This window comes from Pongo abelii, chromosome Y (assembly GCF_028885655.2).
Source record: "Pongo abelii isolate AG06213 chromosome Y, NHGRI_mPonAbe1-v2.0_pri, whole genome shotgun sequence".
Taxonomy (NCBI): Eukaryota; Metazoa; Chordata; class Mammalia; order Primates; family Hominidae; genus Pongo; species Pongo abelii.
In genome coordinates this window covers 47,908,958-47,935,790 of record NC_072009.2, presented here as the reverse complement: position 1 = coordinate 47,935,790, position 26,833 = coordinate 47,908,958, and the positions used below count along the sequence as shown (strand labels likewise).

Below are 26,833 nucleotides of genomic sequence, written 5' to 3'. Positions count from 1 at the left end.
TACCTAATGCTAGATGACGAGTTAGTGGGTGCAGCGCACCAGCATGGCACATGTATACATACAGAACTTACTTGCACATTGCGCACATGTACCATAAAACCTAAAGTATAATAATAATAATAATAAAATAAATAAAATAAAATAAATTTAAAAAAAAATAAATATATAAAATGTATTCATTAAAAAGATTTTCATAACCCAAATGTTAAAGTTGCTCAATGTATTTTAATTATATTCTGAGAGGTACTTTTTAAAAAAAATCATAATTTGAGAAGAGAACATTTGAATGCATTTTATTACTTTTAAATGTCCATATTAGTTAAGCAAAATGAGTAGGAATGTCGAAATTTTACACAAAACTGAATCTCAGAGTGGGAGCCAATGTAAGTAGGTTAACAAGTAATAGCATGAAATTTAGTTGATTTGAAGAGAAATCTGAGGGTTAAGAATATAATTAACAACAGCATTCTGTACAGATATTTAATTGGAAATATGAAATTATATTTGTTTATGTTTTTTCTCGGTTTGAGTATATTTTTTAGTACATTGTAGGAGTTTCTAGCTAAACTCAGTATTCAAAAGTTCAGATCTTTATGTGTTCTGTAGGATCTACGTAGAGAGAAGAATTTCCTTTTTGAAAACACTTTTTTTGTTTATTTGTTTAACTATTGTATTAGAATAGTAAATATATATTTTCAAAAGAGATTTTTTAACTAAACACTATTTTTCTTAAACTATTTAGCCAATGTTTTCTTGTGATTAATATATATTTTCAAATATATAAGAGGATATGCAGTAAAATCTATGAACTTGTCACCAATATGTATTTCTGATGCAGAGATTTTCTTTTAGGTATATGCACATCTTCAAACACTTACCTATTTTTTTATCAGAAATATGCAATATACAATATGGTTAACTTTGTTTTGTACTTAGTCACACACCTGTCAATACATGAAGATCTGTTTAATTCTCTTTTGTAGCTACTTAAATTGCATTTCAATGTGCTCTAATTTATGCAATCCACCTCTAAGTTGAAGTGAGGTGTAAGTTGTATTCAGTTTTACAAAAAGTAATATTTACAATTTTCATGGGTATTTTAAAGACATCATCTAATTGACTTCTTCTTACAATAAAACTGTGAACATATTTAAAGCAATTATCACTATTAGCTGAGGAAGAAAGTGATATGTATGTGGAGGTTATAGTTTTTATGAGTTGGAAAAATAATTTAAATGAAGTGCTCAATTAAAACTGAGAAAACCCTAATGTTCCATTTATATACAGTTCTGATGAAAGTGTATTGGATATAATTATTTTAAGTGCAAAAGTTTTTTAATATGTAAAGTCATAATGATTAATGCTAAGTCTCTGTTTAACACATGAGAATTTAATATTATATCATCGTGTATGAACTCGTTCTAATAGAATTATTACAAAAGCAATGCCATTAAAAATGTGGACTTAAAAATTCTGTATTTAATAGTCTTTATAGTGGCTCACATTGCTGATGTAAAAGTTTAAAGTACTCTTTCAAAATGGCTGTGTTAGCCTGATAGAATAAATTTCACAGCCCAATTAAGAGAACAATGGGTAAAATCATTATTTTTGTTGCAAAATCATTATTTTTTCTTAGCTTGTGAAGCACTCAGTGAGTAGGAATAACTGTCCCCTGTTGGATCCTGCCCACCAAAAAGATTGGTGAGACTCAGAGAAACTGCTGCTACTTTTCACCTAAATTATGTGATCCATCAACTATACATAATCCTAGTCATCAGAAATAGTTTATCTACAATTGAAGAAACAGTTGGTGATAAAGATGACGATTGTTCAGAGATGGGAAACAAAATTGTGAGGTAAGTTTTAATTATATATTTTTAAATATTCTGATAGTAGATACTGTTGTTATTCCTGAGATTAATGTACTTTCATGAGATTTTTATCCGTACTGCATTTTGATGATATGGCTAGAAAATATGAGATACTATGACTGGCATATTTATTGTGCTCTCTATCTAGTAACTTGAAATTTTGGTTAATAATATGTATCACTTTTTGTTTGTTTGTTTTGAAACCATGGTAGATACAATCACATTTCTATGACCTGGTAAATGAAATTCAGCCTTTGAATAATGAGAATTTTTTTTTTTTTTTTTTTTTGAGGTGGAGTCTCATTCCGTCACCGAGTCTGGAGTGCAGTGATGCAATCTCAGCTCACTGCAAGCTCTGCCTCCTGGGCTCACACCATTCTCTTGCCTCACCTTCCCAAGAAGCTGGGACTACAGGAGCCCAGCATCACTGCCGGCTATATTGTTTTCATATTATTAGTAGGGATGGGGTTTCACTGTGATAACCAGGGTGGTCTCCTGACCTCGTGATCTGCCCGTCTCAGCTTCCCAAACTGCTGGGATTACAACCACGAGACAATGTGCCAGGCCTTTTATTTTTAATAATTATATTCACATTTTGTCTTTTAAAGAGCCATTTTTTTTTTACTTTTGTTCTGTCTGTGTCATATAAGCTGTGCTTATTTTTAGGAATCTCTGAATATTTTTCTCAAATTAGGGTTTTTTCTGCTAAGGAAAAAAATTGTTTTTGAGATAATGCTACATGGACCTGTTAGCAACATGATATAATTCTTACAATCAGGCTGCTAAGTGTATAAAAACATCTGGTTGAAAATACATAGTACATGGTTGAAAATAAAGCAGAAAAAACGTTAGGTTTTAGTGGCAGTTTACATATTTAAGATATAGCTATTAAGTAAATGAACCCAGAAAACTTTAATTTTGGAAACGTTTGTATTCAAGTAATTTATCATTCCTATACTTTTTTGCATGGATATTGACAGAAACTAAATAAAAAAATTAGAATATTTTAACTCTAGTAAATAATTCTTAAATTTCTGTTTATCTTCCTCAGTGATCATAAATAGTTTGGTTTTCAAATAACATCTCAGCGCTTATCATCAATAGAGATTGAAACACAAACTTGCTTCTGCCTTTCTAGATCTGATAGATCACACCATACAGTTATTACAACCTTGGTAGCATTTCTTTTATTAGAATCTCCATATGGGATGTTCACTAACACTTGATTAACAGCCACTAACAGACAACAACAACAAAAAAGTAAAATTTAAGTCCTGGCATTGTAGTCGGTTTTACCTCAAGGGTTTTGAATTTAAAACAGATGGCGGGGGAGGAGGAAGGGATAGCTTTAGGAGATATACCTAATGCTAAATGATGAGTTAATGGGTGCAGCACACCAGCATGACACGTATACATATGTAACTAACCTGCACATTGTGAACATGTACCCTAAAACTTAAAGTATAATAATAATAAAATTAAAAATAACAGATAGAGATGGTTAATTATACTGACAAAAAGTGAATGAGGCAGACAGAATATAAAATTCAAATAAAGTCCCCACCTGTGTTCTTGGTTGCCTCTGCTTTATGTTTTCTTAGGATTCACTGTGGCATGCATATCTGCCTAGCTAATTTTTCTGCATGATGAACTTCATCAGGGCACAAACTGGGTATTGTTTATTTTTGTATCAAAAACCTCAGGTGTAGAGAAAAACATATAGAAACTGATATGTGTAAAATGACTGTATTTTGCTCTGTAGCTACAAAGAAATTATGACCTTTGGAGCACCTGTGTATGTTCTCATTCCTTCCACAACTACTCTTAACATTCGTATTTATTGAGTGGTAATAATTCCAAATACATCACATAAATTATATCATGAAATCTGTAAAAATACATTATACTCACAAGAGGACTCTGAATTCTAGCAGAACAAGCTATCTTATTCCTCGTAAGTTATTTATCACAGGGCACATAGCCATCAGTGTCCGTGTCGGTAATGTTTTCTGATTTGCAACAAATAAGAGACTTCTACATACACAGGTTCTGCAAACAGATTTCTCCAAATATATATTAAAATGTTTGAAAACAAAAACAAATCAATACTACAGTAAAATGTAACAAATTTAAAGCCATGAGAGTATATTATCTGTCTACAGATCATTTACATTTTATTAAATATTTATGTAGAGATAAAGCAAACTACACAGGAGGAGGAGTGTGAATTATATTTACATACTCCATCATCGTAAACCAGAAGCTTGAGCAGACACAAATTATAGTATTTAAGAGGCTCCTTGAGCCAAACCCCTACAAATATCAAACGATTACTATATGGAAATATTTTAAGCTTTGGTAAGAAAGTATTGCTTAAGGTAGTTATGGCATAATCACCCTAATGATGCTAATTTTTATTTACTTATCTTTTTATAAATAAATTAAAAGATTATAAACCTTAAAATTATCATTAAATTGTTTTAATGTTTGCTCAGGGAATGTGAACATTTGTACATGTTCTCTGTTTAAGGTGTGTAACACAGTTAAGCACTTGCTATTTAAATAATTTTCTTTTCTTTTTTTTTTGGCCAACAGAAATGATTTGTGTATGACTAAAAAATGGGCATTTACATTCAGTGATTATTTTGAATGTCCTTGGGAGTTGGATATGGGACCTTACACAGAAGCAGGCATTGCAAAGCTGGAAGAGAATAATGTGAAATCAGAAAATTGGTTGATTCCACAGAAAGAGTAACCTGAAAATAAAACTACAAAGATCACAAAATGCAGACTTTTAGTGTGCTTGTATACTGTGGTCAAGCAAAGCAGTGGACATTATTATTCTCATATTATTCAAAAAATGGTAGGATGATGACTGAGATTACTGGTATAAATTTCATGATGAAGATTTAACAGGACTTAACATGGATGATGATAAAGAAATTTTATCAAAGGCCTTTTCTGCATCTATTGAGATAATCGTGTGGTTTTTGTCTTTGGTTCTGTTTATATGATGGTTTGCATTTATTTATTTGTGTATGTTGAACCAGCCTTGCATCCCAGGGATGAAGCCCACTTGATCATGGTGGATAAGCTTTTTGATGTGCTGCTGGATTCAGTTTGCCAGTATTTTATTCAGGATTTTTGCATCAATATTCATCAGGGATACTGGCCTAAAACTCTCTTTTTTGTGGGTATGTCTCTGCTAGGCTTTGGTATCAGGATGATGCCGGCTTCATTAAATGAGTTAGGGAGGATTCTCTTTTTCTATTGAGTGGAATAGTTTCAGAAGGAATGGTACTAGCTCCTCTTTGTACCTCTGGTAGAATTCAGCTATGAATCCACCTGGTCTTCGACTTTTTTTGGTTCATAGGCTATTAATTACTGCCTCAATTTCAAAGCCTGTTATTGGTCTATTCAGGAATTCAACTTCTTCCTGGTTTAGTTTTGGGAGTGTTTATGTGTCCAGGAAATTTGTCCATTTCTTCTAGATTTTTCTAGTTTGTTTGTGTAGAGGTGTTCATAGTATTCTCTGAAAATACTTAAATGTAAGACCTAAAATCATAAAAATCCTAGAAGAAAACCTAGGCAATACAGGACATAGGCATGGACAAGAATTTCATGTCTAAAACACCAAAGGCAATGCAACAAATGCCAAAATTGACAACTGGTGTCTGATTAAACTAAAGAGCTTCTGCACAGACAAAGAAACTTCCATCAGAGTGAACAGGCAACCTACAAAATGGAAGAAAATTTTTGCAATCTACCCATCAGACAAAGGGCTAATATCCAGAATATACAAACAGCTTAAAAAAATTTACAAGAGAAAATCATACAACCCCATCAAAAAGTTGGCAAAGGATATAAACAGGCACTTCTCAAAAGAAGAAATTTACGCAGCAGAAAGCCACATTGAAAAATGTTGATTAACACTGGCCATCAGAGAATTGCAAATCAAAACCACAATGAGAGACCATCTCACACCAGTTAGAATGGCGATCATTAAAATGTCAGGAAACAACAGGTGTTGGAGTGGATGTGGAGAAATAGAAAAACTTTTACACTGTTAGTGGGACTGTATACTAGTTCAACCATTGTGGAAGACAGTGTGGTAACTCCTCAAGGGTCTAGAACTGGAAATATCATTTGACCCAGCCCTCCCATTACTAGGTATATACACAAAGGATTATAAATCGGCTGCTATAAAGACACATGCACACGTATGTTTATTGTGGTACTATTCACAATAGCGAAGACTTGGAACCAACCCAAATGTCCATCAATGATAGACTGGATTAAGAACATGTAGCACATATATACCATGGAATACTATGCAGCCATAAAAAATGATGAGTTCATGTCCTTTGAGGGGACAAGGATGAAGCTGGAAACCATCATTCTGAGCAAACTATCACCAAGGACAGAAAACCAAACACCATATGTTCTCACTCATAGGTGGGAATTGAACAATGAGAACACTTGGACACAAGATGGGGAACATCACACACTGGGGCCTGTTGTGGGATGGTAGGAGTGGGGAGGAGGGAGGGATAGCATTAGGAGATATACCTAATGTAAATGATGAGTTAACGGGTGCAGCACACCAGCATGGCACTTATATACATATGTAACAAACCTGCACGTTGTGCACATGTACTCTAGAACTTTAAGTGTAATGATAAAAAAAAGAAATTTTAAAAATTAGTGTTTTGACGGAGAGTACATGAATGTATTTAATCATATGCTGAAGTGCATGTCATACAGACAGCAGAAGAGGTGATAAAATGCTTATATAGTTTTGAAGCAATAAACAGATGGACATGATTGATGAAGGAGATGAGATGATAAGACATATATTATGACTAACTGTTGCAAGACCACATTACATCGTCATGTCACCAGCCTTCAAGAAAAGCGTACGGTAAAAAAAAGAAAATGACATTTATTCCTAAATGAAAGCAATAAAGATGAGAGTATTTGCAGTTTGTGAAAGAACTGCTTACATGTAATGGTGTTTATTTAAACCCTGCTCATGCTAAGCTTTTAGATTAGCTTCTTCGTAATAAAAATAATGTGTCCTTGGCTTCTACAATTCTTTACAAGACATCAACATGTTTTTAATATTTTTCTTCAGTCTTCTTTTTGCTTTTTTCATAGAATCATTAGCCTTAATTTATGTGAATGTGTTGCCTTTCTGGTTTAATTATTCTAAAGTAAAAAAATTTAAGATATCTCTACCTTAGAATAGTGGAACTTAATGTATGGATATATGAAAAGCATTTATTTATTACACCAGTGATCATTTTTTACTGAAGCATTAGTTTAAAATGTGGGTTAGTGAAGTGGTAAGATCATCAGTAAAACTAGTCTTAACTAACAAAAATTATGTTAAGAAAGAGCTTGAAAATACAACTGTTTTTGACTGTATAGGTACTTTTTATTTAAAGAGCAGAATTATTTTTCTGCCTGAATCAAAATAAATTACTTTGATTAGTATACACATTGCTGCTGTATTCCTCATTATCATTGTATTTTACATTTTAAAAAAGTAATTTGTGTTCCTGCCAGTGACTGGTATACAGCTTTGGATTTTATTCATAGGGAACTTATAATTGGTTTGGTTGTCTATTATACTGCTTTATATTTTCCTAACCATAAAAACATTATTTCAAATTTTAAATATACAATAAACATTTTTGCAGTAATTGTGAGAGAATTCTTCCTAAACTTAAACTTGTCTAATCTAAATGTGTGTTTATTATTTCAAAATTGGTTCCTACTCCAATACCTTCGTATTGCACGTTTTTCCACTTTATCGTTAAGTATGAAGTTTTACCTTTACTAAATAAAATATTAAGTGATAATTAAAAAGATATAACATATTGTAGATGAGGTTTTCTTGGTGATATTCATAATTCCAATAATTTGGAAGGCCAATGCAAAAGATCGCTTGAGGCCAAGAATTTTGAACATGGTTTGGCCAAAGAGTGAAACACAATCTCCACAAAAGTTTTTACAAATCAAGAAGTTATGGTAGCTCACACCGGTAACCTTAGCAATCTATAAGTCCATGGTGAGTGGATCAGTTCAGCATATAAATTGAGGCCAGCCTGAACAATATAACAGGATTCTGTCTATACAAAAAATTAAAATAATTAAAGAAATTAAATAATTATCTGAGCCTACTGGCCTTTTCCTGGAGAACCAGCTAACTGGGAGGCTGAAGCTGCAAGAACATGGGTATCACAGGCTGCCACTAAGGAGATGAGACAGATACCTGATTCTTTCACATAGCTAAGTGGATACAGCCTACTTTACATTTATCTTTTTCATGTAAAATTGCTTATTTTCTTGACTTTGTATGACTATAGGTAGGGTTGTAGTTTGGAGTCAGAGGACAGCTTTAGCTGAGCCATCTTCCCTGAAAACACAAGGCATTCTTCCTTCCTACACAGTCACCCATCTTAGTGCCCCAAAAGGTTCAGCCAATTTGACTTAGATTGTCCTAAATTAATGTGATTTTTGTCTTCTGATCCTTCCATTAACGCTCTCTTTTCTCCACACTCAAGTCCCATCTTTGGCTACTGTCAGTAATCATTCATCCCCTCCCATCACAAAAGAAGCCTGTACTCCCTTCAGATACAGCAACATGAAAATTCCCCAGAAAAACCACAAAATAAAAAAATACATATTTTAATTTTGCACTTTTTTAATTTTTAAAAAACGGTCAAAATTGAGGAACCACATGCATCTGGTAGGAGACGGGTTTCATCTTCACAAAGAATTTACTGATAGGAACATTTTTGTTACATAATATTAGTAGAAAAAATTCTGAATGAAACAAGAACAAAAAATCCCCAAAACCTGAAGTGAAGCCCTGCTGCTGGCCCGGGACGGGCCCTCTGCCCTGGGTTCGGCGGCCCCCTCTCCGCCGCCTTGTTGGGCCGGGCCCAGAGACAGTCCGCCGCCGCCTCACAGCCAGGGTTCGCATTGGCCGCCTGGCGCCACTACAGCGAGGCGGTGGCCGAGCGCGAGGACGATCCTAACTTCTTCAGGACGGTGGAGGGCTTCTTCAATCGCGGCGCCAGCATCGTGGAGGACAAGCTGGTGGATGACTTGAGGACCCGGGAGAGCGAGGAGCAGAAGCGGAACCGGCTGCACGGCATCCTGTTGATCTTCAAGCCCGGCAACCTTGTGCTGAGTCTCCTTCCGCATCCGGAGCGACGACAGCTCCTGGGAGGTCATCTAAGGCTACCCAGCCCAGCACAGCCAGCACTGCACACCCTGCAAGGGAGATGTCCGTTACAGCACTGATGTGAGTGCAGATGAAGTAAAAGCTTTGGCTTCTCTGATGACATACAAGTGTGCAGTGGTTGTTGTGCCATTTGGGGGTGCTAAAACTGGTGTTAAGATCAACCCAAAGAACTATACTAATAATGAATTGGAAAAGATCACAAGGAGGTTCACCATGGAGCTAGCAAAGAAGGGCTTTATTGGTCCTGGCATTGATGTGCCTGCTGCAGACATGAGCACAGGTGAGCGGGAGATGTCCTGGATCGCTGATGCCTATGCCAGCACCATAGGTCACGATGCTATTAATGCACTCTCCTCTGTTACTGGTAAACCCATCAGCCAAGGGGGAATCCATGGACGCATCTTTGCTACTGGCCATGGTGTCTTCCATGGGATTGAAAACTTCATCAATGAAGCCTCTTACATGAGCGTTTTAGGAATGACACGAGAGTTTGGAGAAAAAACATTTCTCGTTCAGGGATTTGGTAATGTGGGCCTACACTCTATGAGACAATTACATCATTTTGGTGGTAAATGCATTGCTGTTGATGAGTCTGATCGGAGTATATGGAATCCAGATGGTATTGACCCAAAGGAACTGGAAGACTTCAAATTGCAACATGGGTCCATTCTGGGTTTCCCCAAGGCAAAGCCCTATGAAAGAAGCATCTTGGAGGCCTACTGTGACATACTGATCCCTGCTGCCCGTGAGAAGCAGTTGACCAAATCCAATGAACCCAGAGTCAAAGCCAAGCTCATTGCTGAAGGTGCCAAGGGGCCCACAACTCCAGAAGCTGACAAGATCTTCCTGGACGGAAACATTATTGTTATTCCAGATCTCTACTTGAATGCTGGAGGAGTGACAGTATCTTACTTCGAGTGGCTGAAGAATCTAAATCATGTGAGCTATGGCCATTTGACCTTCAAATATAAAAGGGATTCTAACTACCACATGCTCATGTCTGTTCAAGAGAGTTTAGAAAGACAATTTGGAAAGCACGGTGAAACTATTCCCATTGTACCCATGGCAGAGTTCCAAGACAGGATGTCAGGTGCAACTGAGAAAGACATCAGGCACTCTGGCTTTGTGTACACAATGGAGTGTTCTGCCAGGAAAATCATGTGCACAGCCAGGAAGTATAACCTGGGATTGGACCTGAGAACAGTTGCCTATGTCAATACCATTGAGAAAGCCTTCAAAGTGTGCAATGAAGCTGGCGTGACCTTCACATAGATGGATCATGGCTGACTTCCTCACTGCCCTCTTCACGTGTGACTTCTGCAGACCTATCACAAGTTTACATGTAACCACATAAATCCCTTTCTCTCCTGACTCATTAATAATGGATACCATTCTCAACAAGTCAATCCAAATCAGCCTGTTAAGGAGTAATAAATTAAGGTTAGAGGATCATGTACGAGCTGAGTGTGAAAGTAGAAATCACCTACATCAGAGAGCCATTTTGGTATTTTGCCTTTAAATAAAAAGCCTCCTCAATCTGGCTATGCAGCCTTGCTCTGTGGCTTTTCCCAACACAATCAGTGCTAGTGTTGGGGAAGGGACAGTCAAGAGCAGTCAGTTGCTTACTTATTTTGCTCTGGATGAGTCTGGGACATGCTTTAACTTTAACACATTTAAGAAGTAGTTGTGTGGCCTTTTCAGAAGGTGGCATGGTCCTCAAGTGAGTTCTTAGTATTTTATGTCAGCAAAATAACACAATTTTGCAGGTTACAGACAAATATAAAAGCTGTTTCTGTTTATGAATTTTATTATTTTAGAATAGAATAAGTACATGCTGTCTTTAATCACTTAACAAGCCTAACCTTGACTCAAACAGTGAATGCCTATAAAAATAATAAATAAAAAAACTAGTATTTTTATATCATAAATCAATATTATTTATAGCTTATCATTCATGTGTTGTTGTCCAGCAAATATTAAAAGCCCTGTGGATAATTAAGTTTTCTTCATACCTGCAAAATATGGAGGCTATTTTCACTAAAACTGTCAGAATTTGCTTACTATAATTATGAAACATAGTCCAAAGAATGCAGGAATCTTTTTATCATGTTAACTAATTTTTCTCTTTTGAAGACCTATGGTTGACTAATTAAACAATAATTCAAGTAGAGTGTCCCAGAAAGAAACCACTTCGGCTCCCTCTTTGGAGTCTGGCTGGCTCTGAGCATTGCCAATGGCCCCTACTCACCTTACTTTGTATCCTCTCCTTTTAGAGGCTTTGCATTCTGCACCCAGCTTCACTAACAGTGGGCTCAAAACAACCTTGGGTTGAGTGTTTCACTTGGGAGTTATTTGGCCAGTGCCTTTTGAACAGTAGTGTCCCGATGAAGTGGTAGATAATATATGTGTAAGAATCAACTTCTTTTTTTTTAAACTATAACACCCTTCAGAAATTTCTCACTACTTTGTAACTGCATGGCTTAACCTGTTGATAAAAGCAGTTATTTAAAGTCTACGTTTTCCAAAAAAAAAAAAACAAACAAAAAACCTAAAGGATATTAAACCAGGACAATCTTCTAACAATGACACCTCTTTCCAGTATAAGAGAACTACCTCCTATGATATGAGAAATATCAATATTTTATTTCTTTCTTCTACACATATTCAACACTTATGAATGCCAAAGAGTTCAAATTTTAATATGTCAAATTCAACCATGAAGATATAAAAATTCTTACTGTAAATGCAGCACTGTTGTTTCATTCAATAATAATATTACTTTATGAATTCAAGTCCTGCTTAATAATGATAATATTATTTGCAGGACACAAAGATCATTCCTTACAAATCTTTTTTTAATAGAGATTATGTTCTTGGAGCCAAATAAAAATTTTGCTGCTTAGACACACATACATATGTTCTTTTCTTAAAACATTTTCTTGTTATTATTTTTATTGTTATTATTATTTATTTACATCTACTCTTTGGGAATTCCTTACAAGTAAATCACCAGCTTTTAAAATATTTCATCATTAATATTTGTCAGATATTTACAGACATAACAAATAAAATCATTATTTATTTTTCTGATATGACTGAAAAATGTTTTGAAGAGACATGCATATAAATAACTTTTATTCTGAAAAGTAATCAGTTAGTTTTATTCACATTTGTTTTCTCCTTAATTTATCAAGGTAAGTTTCACATAATGTGAAATTACATTTGAGTATGCAATTCAATGAAATTTATTCTGCTTATGATGTTGTACAATCATCATCTATCTTTAGTTCCTAAACATTTCTATTGTCCAACAGGAGACTCCATATCTACTAAACAGTTCTTTTTATTTCTCAGTCCCTGATAACCAGTAACCTACCTTTTATCTCTATGGCTATGCCTTTTTACCACATGGGTTTTGCACTGCAGCAGTTTTCAATCCAACATGCCAAAGTCATAGAGGTTTTAAAATTGTTCATTTTTCTTTTCCTTTTCCTTTTTTTTTTTTTCATTTTGCAATTACCAGGCCCTGTGCTCCTCTCACCAATCTAGTAAGAGTGTGTGTGTCAGTGAGAGAATTATTACATTTATTTCAGGGATTGAGGACATTATTTTCTTATTTATTTAAATGCTGCTACAGGGATGAGATTTTGCAGCCTACAGTATGTAAGTGAGCAGTCTATAATTTATTTTCACTGGATACATTTCTCAGACTTGGAAGGAAATACTTTTAGCCAGATTTTTATTGGTTGCTAGGAGACTAAAGTACTCTTGTGATGTCTTTGCTACTCAGCTTGACATATACTAGAGTGATGCTTTAGATTGGTTTGCCTTCATAGGCCTTCTGAAGCAGTGTTTGAAGCTGCAGTCTTGAAAATCATAGAGGCTGAAAAAATATCTAAAGAAATATTTATTTGAGATGGCACATGTTTCTTCAGAAACTCAAGTTGTTTCTCCCAGAGATGAATTAACTGATTCAGAAGCCTTCCACTAGATCTCCACTGTGTAAACACACATTCCCTGGGGACTCAGACTTAAGGTCAAACATTGAAGAAAATTCTGTTCAGGTTTTGTCACAAGAATCCTTGTTAAAATGGCCATGTTACAGAGTGTGTGTCTCTGAGCCAGATAAAGATAATGATTTTTTTTTCTGTGACCTTTCCCAGGAAACGTTGGAAAATATTTGAGAGTGACCAATTCACGTCTATTCTATGGGATGAGAATGGAACTTGCATAGTGATTAATGAAGAACTCTTCAAGAAAGAAATTTTGGATAGAAAGTCTCCTTGCAGAATATTTCAAGCTGACAGTATTACAAGTTTTGTTTGACAGCTCAGCCTTTATGGATTTAGTAAAATTTACAGAATTTTCAAACATCTGCCTTTGTAGCCACCTTTCTGGCAGAAGAGAATAAATCCATTGTCTCGAGCAAGGTATTTAACATATTTCAGTTAACACTTTACATAGAGTAGATATGTAATTTTACTTTGTACATCAGTAAATATATTAATACATGCAGTGAGACCACATTTTGAAAATTATATAAAACACTAATGTAAAAATTATTTAATTTTTTGAAATTATTGAGTTCAGCTTGAGCATTAATCTTTCAGGGTTTTAAGAAATTTTGCTAACAACTTTGAATCTCATTTATCAAAATAAATGTACCAAAGCCATTAATGCAATGTTACTATTAATATATAACATGTTTTCACTTGAGGGCTTAACAATTTGAGTGCTTTTTTCCCAAAAGCACATTCCTGAAGATAGTAAACCATGTTCATGAATTACTTGATGACATTAAGTTTGTGTGATGAAACAGAAATCTGATATTTTAAGTGTTATGTTTGTTATTGCCACTTGTCTCAACAAATTACAAAAGATCAACATGCTATTTTAAATCAGTTGACCACTATTCATGTGCACTCTCATAGCACCTGCATCCAAGCAAGTGGCCACATTGTGAGTTTCATTACAACCACAACTTCTCAATACCCTAACATATCTCCCTAGCAAAACCATTATCTGGGGCTGATAGTGGAACAATCTGCTCTTCCAACAAGATATCCTGTGATATCAGTCAACAAGGCTACACATTTTAACCTGCTACCAGCAGGCAACTCGTGGTTGCAAATGCCTATGATACCTGATACATCAGCTGTCCCTCATTCCAGGCCAGATCTTCAACCATCACAACTGGACAAATATCACCCTAATTACAAATGATCTTCCATTAAAAGAGTACCAAATTATGCGGGACAACAGAGACTAACATTTACATTGACCAAAAAAATCCTAAAAAATTCTGTAATTATCTTACTGAACAATAAAACTGCATGTCGACTTTCATGTTTGCTTTTTTCTCTTTTTCTCAAAGTATAGTTAAAAGTAGAATGGTGTTTTCTTTCAGTGTCAGGCTATTGTACTAATTTTTGTAAAAGTATATATGGGCTTTTTGATCATTTGTAAGGAAATTTAATGTGCTCCTATGTAAGTTAACTAGTTTAGTTCTCTAAAGAGGAAAAAATAATAAAGTCTTTGGGTCCATTTGCTGCTGAAACAACACAGTACCACTGCCTGGGTAATTTGTAAAAAGACTTATTTTGCTCATGGTTCTGGAGGTGGGGAAGTCCTAGGGGCTGCATCTCATGAGATCTTCTTTCTATGTTACAACATGGTAGGTTGACCTCATATGGTGAAGGGCATGAGATGAACAGAAAATCGAGGCCAAACTCATCCTTCATCAAAGACAACTCACAGAATAAATAACTTGTTCTCCAGATAACACCATCAATTCAGTCATGAGGTTACACACACATGGCTAATCACCTCTCAAACATCCTACCTCCCAACAGTATCTCAATGGACACAGAATTTCAATGTGAAATTTGGAGGGGACATATCAAACAATGACAGCAGGCAAAGGAAAGGAAACAACTGGAGTTAGGAAAAAGTAATAAGTGACTTCTAAAGTACTCTGGCATAAATCAAATTAGGGCAAAAATTTGCATGACAGAAAGGGAATAGATGCTCACATAAACACATGCCCACAACACTGGGCTAATTTTTATATTTTTAGTAGAAATAGGGTTTCACCATGTTGGCCAGGATGGTCTTGAACTCCTGGCTGCCTGTGATCCACCCACCATGGCCCCCAAAGGTGCTGAGATTACAAGCTTGAGCCACCATATCCCACTTCTAATGCAGATTTTCATCACATTGGTTTCGTGCTCCATACAAAGTCAGATTTAATTGCTTTTGTCAGGATTAACACCTTTTAGATTCTGAGTCCAGATCCTCAGCATGGCTAAATAAATCCCTTCCAGACCTGATATTTGTTCTCCTTTCAGCTTCATGTCCTTCTATTTCACCACAGTGAGACATTCAGACCGTTCCACTTTCAGACATGCCCTTTTCTATCTGGTAACTTCAGTCCCATTATTTTCTTGTAGATAAAAGTATCTCCCCAATTTGCCTACTTAAGACGACTACAACACAGACATCACTCCTTCCAGGATAGTGCTTCTTGTCTATCACATTAGTTTTACTGTCTGTCTTGGACACCCAGCACTGATGTAACACAGTACCTAATACATATATGTATGTGTGTGTATATATATACACGTATGTATGTGAATTAGTCAATGTTGACTGGGACTTACAAATATAGCACCTATTTTCATTGTCAAAATGAACATTCTTGGTGTTGTGGCATTAATTTTTATTCTTTTTTCCTCACCACAACTTTTTCTAAAGGGGTAGGTCACAGTATTGTTCACTAGAGATGCAATGATTTTGACTTACTGAGACTAGCATCACTGGTTATCATTTCAACTATGATGCTTTCTTTTTAGGTCTAGTTATAATTTTTCCATGCTTCTAAAAGTTCTTTTTCATCTTCTGTTTTGACTGGCAGGTCCTTGCCTGAAAGAATTAGCTGTCTCCTTACCACTTCTTCTTTTATTTGCAGTAGCAATTCCCAGTGGCAAAGGGATATTTGGGAGCCCTTTGTGACCTATGGAAAAAAACAAAATATCCTAAAATAAAAACCTAAAGAAGCTCTTTGTGAAACTGACTTTTGATGTGTGGATTCATTTGATAGAGCTTAACCTTTCTTTTGATTCAGCAGATTGGAAACCCTCTAACTGTAGAATCTGCAAAGGGACATTTGGGAGCCCATAAAAGCCTATGGGGAAAAATCTACTATACCCACACAAAAACTGGAAAGAAACTATCTCTGAAACTGCTTTGTGATGTGTGAATTCATCTCATGGAGTTAAACCTTTTCTTTAATACAACAGTTAGGAAAACTTTTGGAGAATCTATGAAGAGACATTTGGGAGTCCTTTGAGGCCTACAGTGAACTACCAAATATCCGCAAATAAAAACTAGAAAGAAGCAATCTGTGAAATGTCTTTGTGATGTGTGGATTCATCTCACAGAGGTAAGACTTTCTTTTCTTTCAGCAGATGGGAAACATTCTTTTAACAGTATCTGTGAAGGGACATTTTATAGCCCATGAGGTCTATGATGAAAAACTACATATCCCCAGAAGAAAACTGGAAAGAAGCTATCTGTGAAACTGATTTGGGAAGTGTAAATTCGTCTCACAGAACTAAACCTTCCTGTTGATTCAGCAGATTGTAAACACTCTTTTTGGGGAATCTGCAAAGGGACATTTTGGAGGCCACTGTGGGCCTTTTGAAAAGAAAAGAATATCCCCAGATGAAAACTAGAAAGAAGCTATCTGTGGAACTACTTGGTGATGTGTGGATTAATCTCATAGAGTTAAACTTTTATTTCAATCTAGCAGGTTGGAAATACTCTTTTTGTAGAATCTGTGAAGCAACATTTGGGAGTCCTTTGAGACCTATGAAGAAAAACTGAATATTCCCAGATAAAAGTTAGAAAGAAGGTATCTGTGAAACTATTTTGTGATGTGTGGATTCATCTCACAGAGCTAAACATTTCTTTGATTCAGCAAGTTGAAAACACTCTTTTTGAAGAATCTGTGAAGGGACATTTTGGATTCCATTGAAACCTATGGAGGAAAATTGGATATTCCAAGATTAAAACTAGAAAGAAACTATCTATGAAACTGCTTTGTGATGTGTGGGTTCATCTCACAGAGTTAAACCTTTCTTTTTATTAAACAGCTTGGAAACACTCTTTTTGGAGAATCTGTGAAGAGACCATTGGGAGTCCTTTTAAGCCTATAGGGAAAAATCAACTATCCCCAGATAAAAGATAGAAGCTTTCTTTGAAACTACTTTGTGATGTGAAGATTCATCTCACAGAGTTAAATCTTTCTTTTGATTCACCAGGTTGGAAACACTCTTTCTGGAGAATCTGCAAAGGGACATTTGGGAGGCCATTGCAGCCTTTGGGGGAAAATGGAATATCCCAAGATAAAAACTAGAAAAAAGTTCTTTGTGAAATTGCCTTGTGATGTGTGGATTCATCTTACAGACTTTTTTTTTTTATTCAGGAGGTTGGAAACACTCTTGTTAGACAATCTGTAAATGGACATTGGGGGTCCATTGTGGGTTATGAAAAAAAAACCATGCCAGATAAAAACTAGAAATAAGATATTTGTGAAATTTTGTGATGTGTGGATTCATTTTGCAAAGTTATATCTTTCTTTTGATTCAGCATGTAGGAAATACTCTTTTTGGAAAATCTGTGAAGGGACATTGAGAAGCTCATTGAGGCCTATTGAGAAAAACTGTGTATCCCCAGATAAAAATTGGAAAAAACTGTATGTGAAACTGCTTTGTGATGTGTGGAATGATCTCACAGAGTTAAACCTTTCTTTTGATTCAGCAGTTAAAAAACACTGTATTTGGAGAACCTGTGATGGAACATTTGGGAGCCCATTGAGGCCTAGAGTAAAAACAAAATATCCCTATATCAAAATTGGAAGGAAGCTATGTATCAAACTGTGTTGTGATGTATGCATTAACCTCACAGAGGTAAGCCTTCCTTTTAATTCAGCAGGTTGAAAACACTCCTTCAGGAGATCTGTGAGGGTACATTTGGGAACCCTTTGAGGCTTAAAGGAAATAACTGAAAATCCACGGGTATAAACTACAAAGTGTCTACTGTGAAATTGCTTTGTTTTGTGTGGATTCATCTCACAGTGTTAAATTTTGCTTTGATTCAATAGGTGGGAAACATTCTTTTTGGGGAATCTGCAAAGGAACATTTTGGAGCTTTTTGAGGCCAATGGGGAAAAACAATATCCTCAGGAAAAAACTAGAAAGAAGCTATCCATGAAACTGCTTTGTGACATCTGGATTCACCTCACAGAGTTAAACATTTCTTTTGATTCAGCAGGTTGGACACACTCTTTTTGGAAAATTTCCAAAGGGACATTTGAAAGCCCATTGAGGACAATCAGGAAAAAAACTGAATATCCAAGGTAAAAATTAGAAAGAGGTTATCTGTGAAATGGCTTTATGATGTGTGGGTTCATCTCACAAAGTGAAACATTTATTTTGATTCAGCAGATTGGATACCCTCTTTTTGAAGAATCTGTGAAGAGACATTTTGGAGGCCATTGAGATCTATGAGGAAAAATGGAGTATCTCCAGGTATAAACTAGAAAGAAGCTCTCTGTGGTACTGCTTTGTGATATGTGGATTCATCTCTCAGAGTGAAACATTTCTTTTGATACAGCAGTTTGGAAACACTCTCTTTGGAGAATCTACAAAGGGGCATTTGTGACACTTTTGAGGCTTAAGGGAAAAAATTGAATATCTTCAGTTAGAAACTAGAAAGAAGCTATCTGTAAAACTGCTTTGTGATGTGTGGCTATATCTCACAGAGTTTAAACGTTTCTTTTGATGCAGCAGGTTAGAAATGCTCTTTTTGGAGATTCTGATAAGGGACATTTAAGAGACCTTTGAGGCCCATGCAGAAAAAAACCACGTATCCTTAGGTAAAAACTAGAAATAAAGAATCTGTGAAACTGCTTTGTTTTTTGTGAATTCATTTCACAGAGTTAAGCATTTCTTTTGATTCAGCAGGTTGGAAACACTCTTTCTGGAGAATCTGCAAAAAGACATTTGGGAGCCCATTGAGGCCCATGGGGAAAAACAAAATATACCCAGGTAAAAACTATACAGAAGCTATTGGTATAACTGATTTGTGAAGTGTGCTTCATTTCACAGTGTTAAACTTTTCTTTTGACTCAGCAGGTTGGAAATACTCTTTTTCAGAATCTGAGAAGACACAATTGGGAACATGTTGAAGATTATGGGGAAAAGTGCAATATCCCCAGGTAAAAAATAGAAAAAAGCTATCAAAGAACCCACTTTGTGATGTGTGGATTCATCTCACAGAGATAAACCTTTCTTTTGATTCAGCAGGTAAAAAACACTTTCTGGAGAATCTACAATGGAACATTTGGGAGCCCATTGAATCATATGGGGAAAAACTGAATATCCCATGGTAAATACTAGGGAGAAGTTATGTGTAAAACTACTTTGTGATGTGTGGATTCATCTAACAGAAGGAAAACATCCTTTCTGCTCAGCAGGTTGGAAACACTCTTTTTGGAATATCTGCCTAGGGACATTTTGGACCCCATTGAGGCCTAGAGGGAAAACAGAATATCACAGATAAAAATTGGAAAGAAGATGTATGAGAAATGGCTTCATGATGTGTCGATTCATCTTACAGAGTTAAACTTTTCTTTTGACTCAGCAGGTTGGAAAGACTCTTTTTGGAGAATCTATGAAGGGATATTTGGGAGCTCATTGAGGACCATGGGGAAAAACCAAGTATCCCAAGGAATAACTTGAAGGAAGGTGTCTGTGAAACTGCTTTGTGATGTGTGGATCCATCTAACAGAGTTAAAACTTTCTTTTGATTCAGTAGGATGGAAACACTCTTTTTGGGGAGTCTGCAGCAGTAAATTTAGGAGCCTAGGAGACCATGTGGAAAAATAGAATGTACCCAGGTAGAAACTAAAAACAAGCTGTCTGTCAAACAGCCTTGTGATGTGTGGATTCAACTTACAGAGTTAAAACTTTCTTTTGATTCAGCAGGTTGGAAACACTCTTTTTGGAGGATCTGTGAAGGGACATTTGGAAGTCCATTGAGGCCAATGGGGTAAAATGGAATATCCCATGATTAAAAACTAGAAAGAATCTATCTGTGAAACTGCTTTGTGATTTGCAGATTCTTCTCACAGAGTTAATACTTTCTTTTGATTGGACAGGTTGAAAGCACTTTTTTTTTTTTTTTTTTTGGAGAATCTGTGAAGGGACATTTTAGATCCCATAAAAGATCATGGGGAAAGTCAGAATGTTCTCAAGTAAAAACTTGAAAGATGCTATGTGTGAAACTGCTTTGTGATTTGTGGATTCATCTCAGAATTAAACCTTTCTTTTGATTCAGCAAGTTAGAAAATCTCGGCTGAGTGGGGTGGCTCATGCTTCTAATCCCAGGACTTTGGGAGGCAAAGCTGGGTGGATGACAAGCTCAGGAGTTCAAGACGGTCCTGGCTAACATGGTGAAACACCATTCTATTAAAAATACAAAAAAAAATTAGCCAGGCATGGTGGTGGGTGCCTTAGTCCCAGCTACTTGGTAGGCTGAGGCAGGAGAATGGCAGGTACCTGGGAGGTGGAGCTTGCAGTGAGTGGGAAATTGCAACACTGCACTCCAGCCTGGGTGACAGAGAAAGACTCCACCTCCAAAAAAAAAAAAAAAAGAAAAAGAAAATCTCTTTTTGGAGTATATGCAAAGGTATATTTGGGAGACCACTGAGGCCCATGTGGAAAAACTGAATATCTCCAGGTAAAGACAAGAAAAAAGCTCTCTGTGAAACTCTTTTGTGATGTGTAGATTCATCTTATAGAGTTAAAAGATTCTTTTGATTCAGCAGATTGGGAACACTCTTTTTTAGAGATTTTGCTAACAGATATTTATCAGCCCATTGAAGCCTATGGGGAAAATCCAAATATTCCCAGGTAAAAACTAGGAAGAAGGTATCTGTGAAACTGCTTTGTGATGTGTGGATTCATCTCATAGAGATAAACCTCTTTTTTTGGCTCAGCAGGTTGAAATACTCTTTATGGAGGATCTGCAAAGGGACGTTTTGAAGCCCATTGTGGCCAATGAGAAAAACAAAATATCACCAGGTAAAAACTAGAAAGAAGCTATCTGTAAAGCTACTTTGTGGTTTACTGATTCTTCTCACAGAGTTAGATGTTTTCTTTGATTCAACGGGTTGGAAACAATCTTTCTAGAAAATTTGCAAAGGGACATTTGAGAGCCCATTGAGGCATATGGGGAAAAACCCAATATCCCCCGGTAAAAACTAGAAAAAACTTTCTATGAAACTACTTTATGATGTGTGAATTCATCTTACTGAATTAAAAGTTTGTTTTGATTTAGCAGGTTGGAAACACTCTTTTTGGAGAATCTGCAAAGGGATTTTTAGGAGCCCATTAAGGCCCATGAGGAGAAACTGAATTTCCACAGGTAAAAACTAGAAAGAATCTGTGTAACAGCTTTGTGATGTGTGGATTCATCTCACAGAGTTAAATATTTCTTTGGATTCAGCAGGTTAAAAACAGTCTTTTGGAGGATCTATGAAGGAATTTTTGGCAGCCCATTAAAACCTATTGGGAAAAAAACGAATATCCTCAGGTAAAAACTAGAAAGAAGCTATCTGTGAAAATGCTTTTGTCATGTGTGGATTCATCTCACAGAGTTAAAAATTTCTTTGGATTCAGCAGGTTAAAAACATTCTTTTTGGAGAATCTGCATAGGGATATTTGGGAGTCCATTCAGGCTTATGTGGAAAAACCCAATATCCCCAGCAAAAAATTAGAAAGAAAATGTGAAAATGCTTTGTGATATGTGGATTCATCTCACAAAGTTAAATCTTTCTTTTGATTTATGTGGTTGGAAATGTGAGAAGGAGGGTTTCTGGGGTGCCAGTTGTGTTGGTCTCACCTGTGTGAGACACCCATGGAAAGCCATGGCTGGTCTCTGAGCAGAAAATTCTCCTTATTACCTTCAGGTTTTTATGCCCCAAGAGCATAACCACTCAGTAGCATTCCACAGTTTTCTCAGGGAGATAATGCTCCCTTGAAGCAGTGGAGTATAGCCAAACATCTTGGCTTCTCCTAAAACCTGCTCCCACCTGTTTCAGTCCCAATAAGTTAAAGATCTTAAGTAGTTTAGACACACGCCTCTCCTCAAGGAAATTCACAGAAATCACCACTGCTATACATCTTATCGAATGACTCACAAGATCTCCTTCACTGATTAATCCTTTTCCTCATTCCTTCCTCCCCCTCCCATCTGCTGTAAGAACAAACTGTCCGTATACCAATAAATTGGGTGGAGCCTGAGGGCTCCAGGCTGTGAGGAAGCCTTCAATGCTCCAGTCGCCTAGACCCACCTTTTAAACACTTACTCGGTCTAACTCTTTTTTTCTCCACCAGAGTCAGGGTACCCACTGGGTAGGGTGGGACTGGTTTCCCCAACATCTGGCACCCAACACAGATCTCCCTGTAATCTCTACAATAATACAGTGAAGAAATGCCAGAGCATGGAAAGTGGAGCATGACTGACAAAGGACACCCACGTACGTTTTCACTTCAGGCTCTGTGGAGAATTCCATGGTAACCTCAGGAAAATGTGGGTCAGGCTGAAAGTAAGTTTGCTAATTACTTATGCCTGGTGACACAGTTATTGGGCTACAGTGGGGCAATTGTGAGTACCTGAAATCTCACATCTTTGTTCCATCTCATAGAAGAGTATTCTCCTCGGTTCATGGAATATGGAACCAGGCATGTAAAAGATTGGTATAAGGTTGGATCAGACTTAAAATTAGCACAATGAGAGAGCCACAATATTACTTTCTCCACTTGGTCATTGTGGTTGGCAATTAAACAGCACTGAAGTGCTTCCCCACTGAGGAGGAAGGAACAGGAGTTCCTTCTATGTCAGGATGACATAGAAAATTTTAACAATCAGAAGTCTGATGATGAGCAAAGTGAACCATCACAGTCTAGGTTTAAAAAGGGGTAGAAATGGGAAGCTATATATTAATCTTCAAAAACTTATGAAAGAAACAGTTCCATCTACTGCAGAAATATTGCCACCTACTGTGCCTTTAGGGGAAGGCCTGGAATGGTCACCCCTTCCTCAGCCTTATGAATTTCTGGAAAGGAAACCTGAGACACGGCTTGCCACTCCCAATGTTGCATGCCCCACCATTGACTGTGGTGAAAGGAAGCTGCATGCTTGCCCAACAGCCAATTACAGTAGGGAATGATCCAGGCTTGTACACCTGTTAATTATGGTAAAGGAATTCTGTGAGCCAGCCCAGATACTAATTATGACTCAGGGATAATCCAGGCATCCATTCTCCCGACACAAGAAATGGGGTATTTGGATGTTGGCAGTTTTTACTAATTATTTTGCCAGCTGAAAATTTCAGAGAACATTCTCAAGCACAGTGGGAGCTATTTTATTTTAAAATATTAAAAGACTTAAGGCAAGCAATTGGACAATATGGGCCAAATTCTCCTTATGTTCATTTCTTATTACAATCTGTGGCTTATAACCAACATTTAATATTTATGAATTAGGAGTTATTACCCTGATCCATCCTGTCTCCCTCTCAATTTCTCTAATTTGAAACTTGGTGGATGGATGAAACAACAAATTAGGCATGCAGAAATGCTCAAGCACAACCTCCCATTAATATCACATCTGATCTGTTGCTTGGAATTGGAGAGGCATGAGGTACTTGAAATCAACTGATGGTAATGGGTGTTGAACCTGTTGATCAGCTAAGAACTATATGCCTAAGAGCCTGGGAAAAAATTCACAACCCTGGTACTACTTACCATTCTTTTAACTCAGTTCCACAGGTTCCAAGGGAGCCTTATCCAGATTTTGTCATCCATTTGCAAGACACGTCTCCAAAAGCCATTTTGGATTATCATGCCAGGAAAGTGCTTCATGAAGGAACATTTTGGAGCCCATTGAAATCTATGGGGAAAAACCTTATATTCACAGGTAAATACTAGGAACAAGCTATCTGTGGAACTGTTTGCTGATGTGTGGATTCATCTCACAGAGATAAAACTTTCTTTTGATTCAGCAAGTTAGAAACACTATTTTTGGTGAATCTGTCATGAAACATTTGAGAGTGCATTGAGGTCTATGAGGAAAAACTGAATATCTTCAGATAAAAACTAGAAAGTAGCTATCTGAAAAACTACTTTGTGATATGGGGGTTCATCTCACAGGGTTAAAACTGTCTTTTGATTCAGAAGTTAGAAACAGTATTTTTGAAGAATCCGCGTAAAGACATTTGGAAGGCCATTGAGGCCTCTGGGAAAAAAACAAGTATCTTCAGAAAAAACTAGAATTTCTCTGTGAAATTACCTTCGATGTGTAGATTTATCTAACAGAGTTAAACCTTTCTTTTCATTCAGCAGGTTGTAAACACTGTTTTTGTGGAATCTGCAAAGACACGTATTGGAGCTCACTGAAACATATGCTGAAAAACAAACTACCCCCAGATAGAAACTAGAAAGAAGCTATCTGTGAAACTCTTTTGTAATATTTGGATTCATCTCAAAGAGTTAAACCTTTCTTTTAATTCAGTAAGTTGGGAAAACTCTTTTTAAAGGATCTCCAAAGGGAATTTTCGAGTCCATTGAGTCCTTGGGGAGAAACTGAATATCCTCAGGTGAAAACCATAAAGAAGCTATCTGTGAAACTGCTTTGTGATATGTGGATTCATGTCACAGAATTAAAATTTTGTTTTTATTCAGCACGTTGGAAACACTCTTTTTGGTGAATCTGTGAAGTCATATTTGGGAGCCCTTTGAGCTTTATGCAGAAAAGCAAAATTTCAAGAGATAAAAAAATAGAAAGAAGCTATTTGTGAAACAGCTTTGTGAGTTGCAGATTTATTCCACAGAGTTAAAGCTTTCTGTTGATTCAGCAGGTTGAAAACATTCTTTTAGGAGAATCTGCAATAAAACTTTTGAGAGCCCATTGAGGCCTATGGTGAAAAACCAAATACCTCCATTTAAAAACTAGAAAGAAGTGAGGGACTGATCCAAGATGGCTGAATAAGAACTGGTCCAGTCTACAGTTCCCAGAGTGACACAGAAGACAGGTGATATTTGCATCTCCACCTGAGGAACTGGATTTATCTCTCTGGGACTTGTTGGACAGTGGGTGCAGACCATGGAGTGTGAGCCAAAGTAGGGAGAGACATTGCCTCACCTGGAAAGCATAGGGGGTCAGGAAATTCCCTTTCCTAGCCAAGGGAAGACATGACAGATGGTACCTGGAAAATCAAGACACTCCCATCCTAGTACTGCACTTTTCCAACAGTCTTAGCAAATGGCACACCAGGAGATTACATTCTGTGCCTGGCTCAGGGGGTCCAACACCCACAGAGCCTTGCTTACTGCTAGAGCAGCAGTCCAAGATCAAGCTGCAAGGCAATTGCAAGTCTGGGAGAGGGGCGTCCACCATTGCTGAGGCTTAAGTAGGTAAACAAAGCAGCTGGGAACTTCAAACTGTGTGGAGCCCATTGCAGCTCAATGAGGCCTGCCTGCTACTGTAGACTCCACCTCCGGGGGCAGGGTATAGCTGAATAACAGGAGGCAGAAACTTCTGCAGACATAAAAGTCCCTGTGTGACAGCTTTGAAGAGAGTAATCATTCTCCCATCATGGAGTTTGAGATCTGAGAATGGACAGACTATCTCCTCAAGTGGGTCCCTGACCCCCAAGTAGCCTAACTGGGAGACACCTCCCAGTAGGGAGTGACTGAAGTCTCATACAGCTGGGTGCACCTCTGAGACAAAGCTTCCAGATGAAGGATCAGGCAGCAATGTTTCCTGTTGTGCAGTATTTGCTGTTCTACAGCTGCCGCTGGTGATACCCAGGCAAACAGGGCCCGAAGTGGACTTCCAGCAAAGACCAACAGAGCTGAAGCTGAGGGCCCTGGATTTCAGAAGGAAAACTAAAAAACAGAAAGGAATAGCATCAACATCAACAAAAAGAACATCCATGCCAAACCCCCTTCTGAAGGTCACCATTATCAAAAACCAAAGGCAGATAAAACCACAAAGATGGGGAGAAACTAGAGCAGAAAAGCTGAAAATTCTAAAACTCAGACCATCTTTTCTCCTCCAAAGGAATGCAAGCTCCTCCCCAGCAACAGAAGAAAGTTGGAGGGAGAAAGACTTTGATGAGTTGACAGAAGTGGGCTTCAAAAATAGGTAATAACAAATTTCTGCGAGCTAAAGAAGGATGTTTGAACCCATTGCAAAGAAGTTAAAAACCTTGAATAAAGATTAGCCAATTGGCTAACTAGAATATACAGCATAGAGAAGACCTTAAATGACCTGATGGAGCTGAAAACCATGGCACGAGAAGTATGTGATGCATGCACAAGCTTCAGTAGCTGATTCGATCAAGTGGAAGAAAAGGTATCAGTGAAAGAAGATAAAATGAATGAAATGATGCAGGAAGAGAAGTTTAGAGAAAAACAGAGTAAAAACAAACAAACAAAGCCTCCAAGGGATATGGGACTATGAAAAAAAAAACACATCTACGTCAGATTGGTGTACCTTAAGGTGACAGGGAGAATGGAACCAAGCTGGAAAAGACTCTTCAAGATATTATCCAGGAAAACTTCCCCAACCTAGCAGG

At 36.9% G+C, this 26,833-nt stretch overlaps 2 pseudogenes; both read left to right on the top strand.

Moving 5' to 3' along the window:
- The first annotated feature begins 328 nt into the window (after positions 1-328).
- On the top strand, positions 329-10,398 carry LOC129053290 (glutamate dehydrogenase 1, mitochondrial-like; annotated as a pseudogene).
- A 2,644-nt stretch (positions 10,399-13,042) lies between these two features.
- LOC129053289 (heat shock transcription factor, Y-linked-like) lies at positions 13,043-26,145 on the top strand (annotated as a pseudogene).
- Positions 26,146-26,833: the final 688 nt, after the last annotated feature.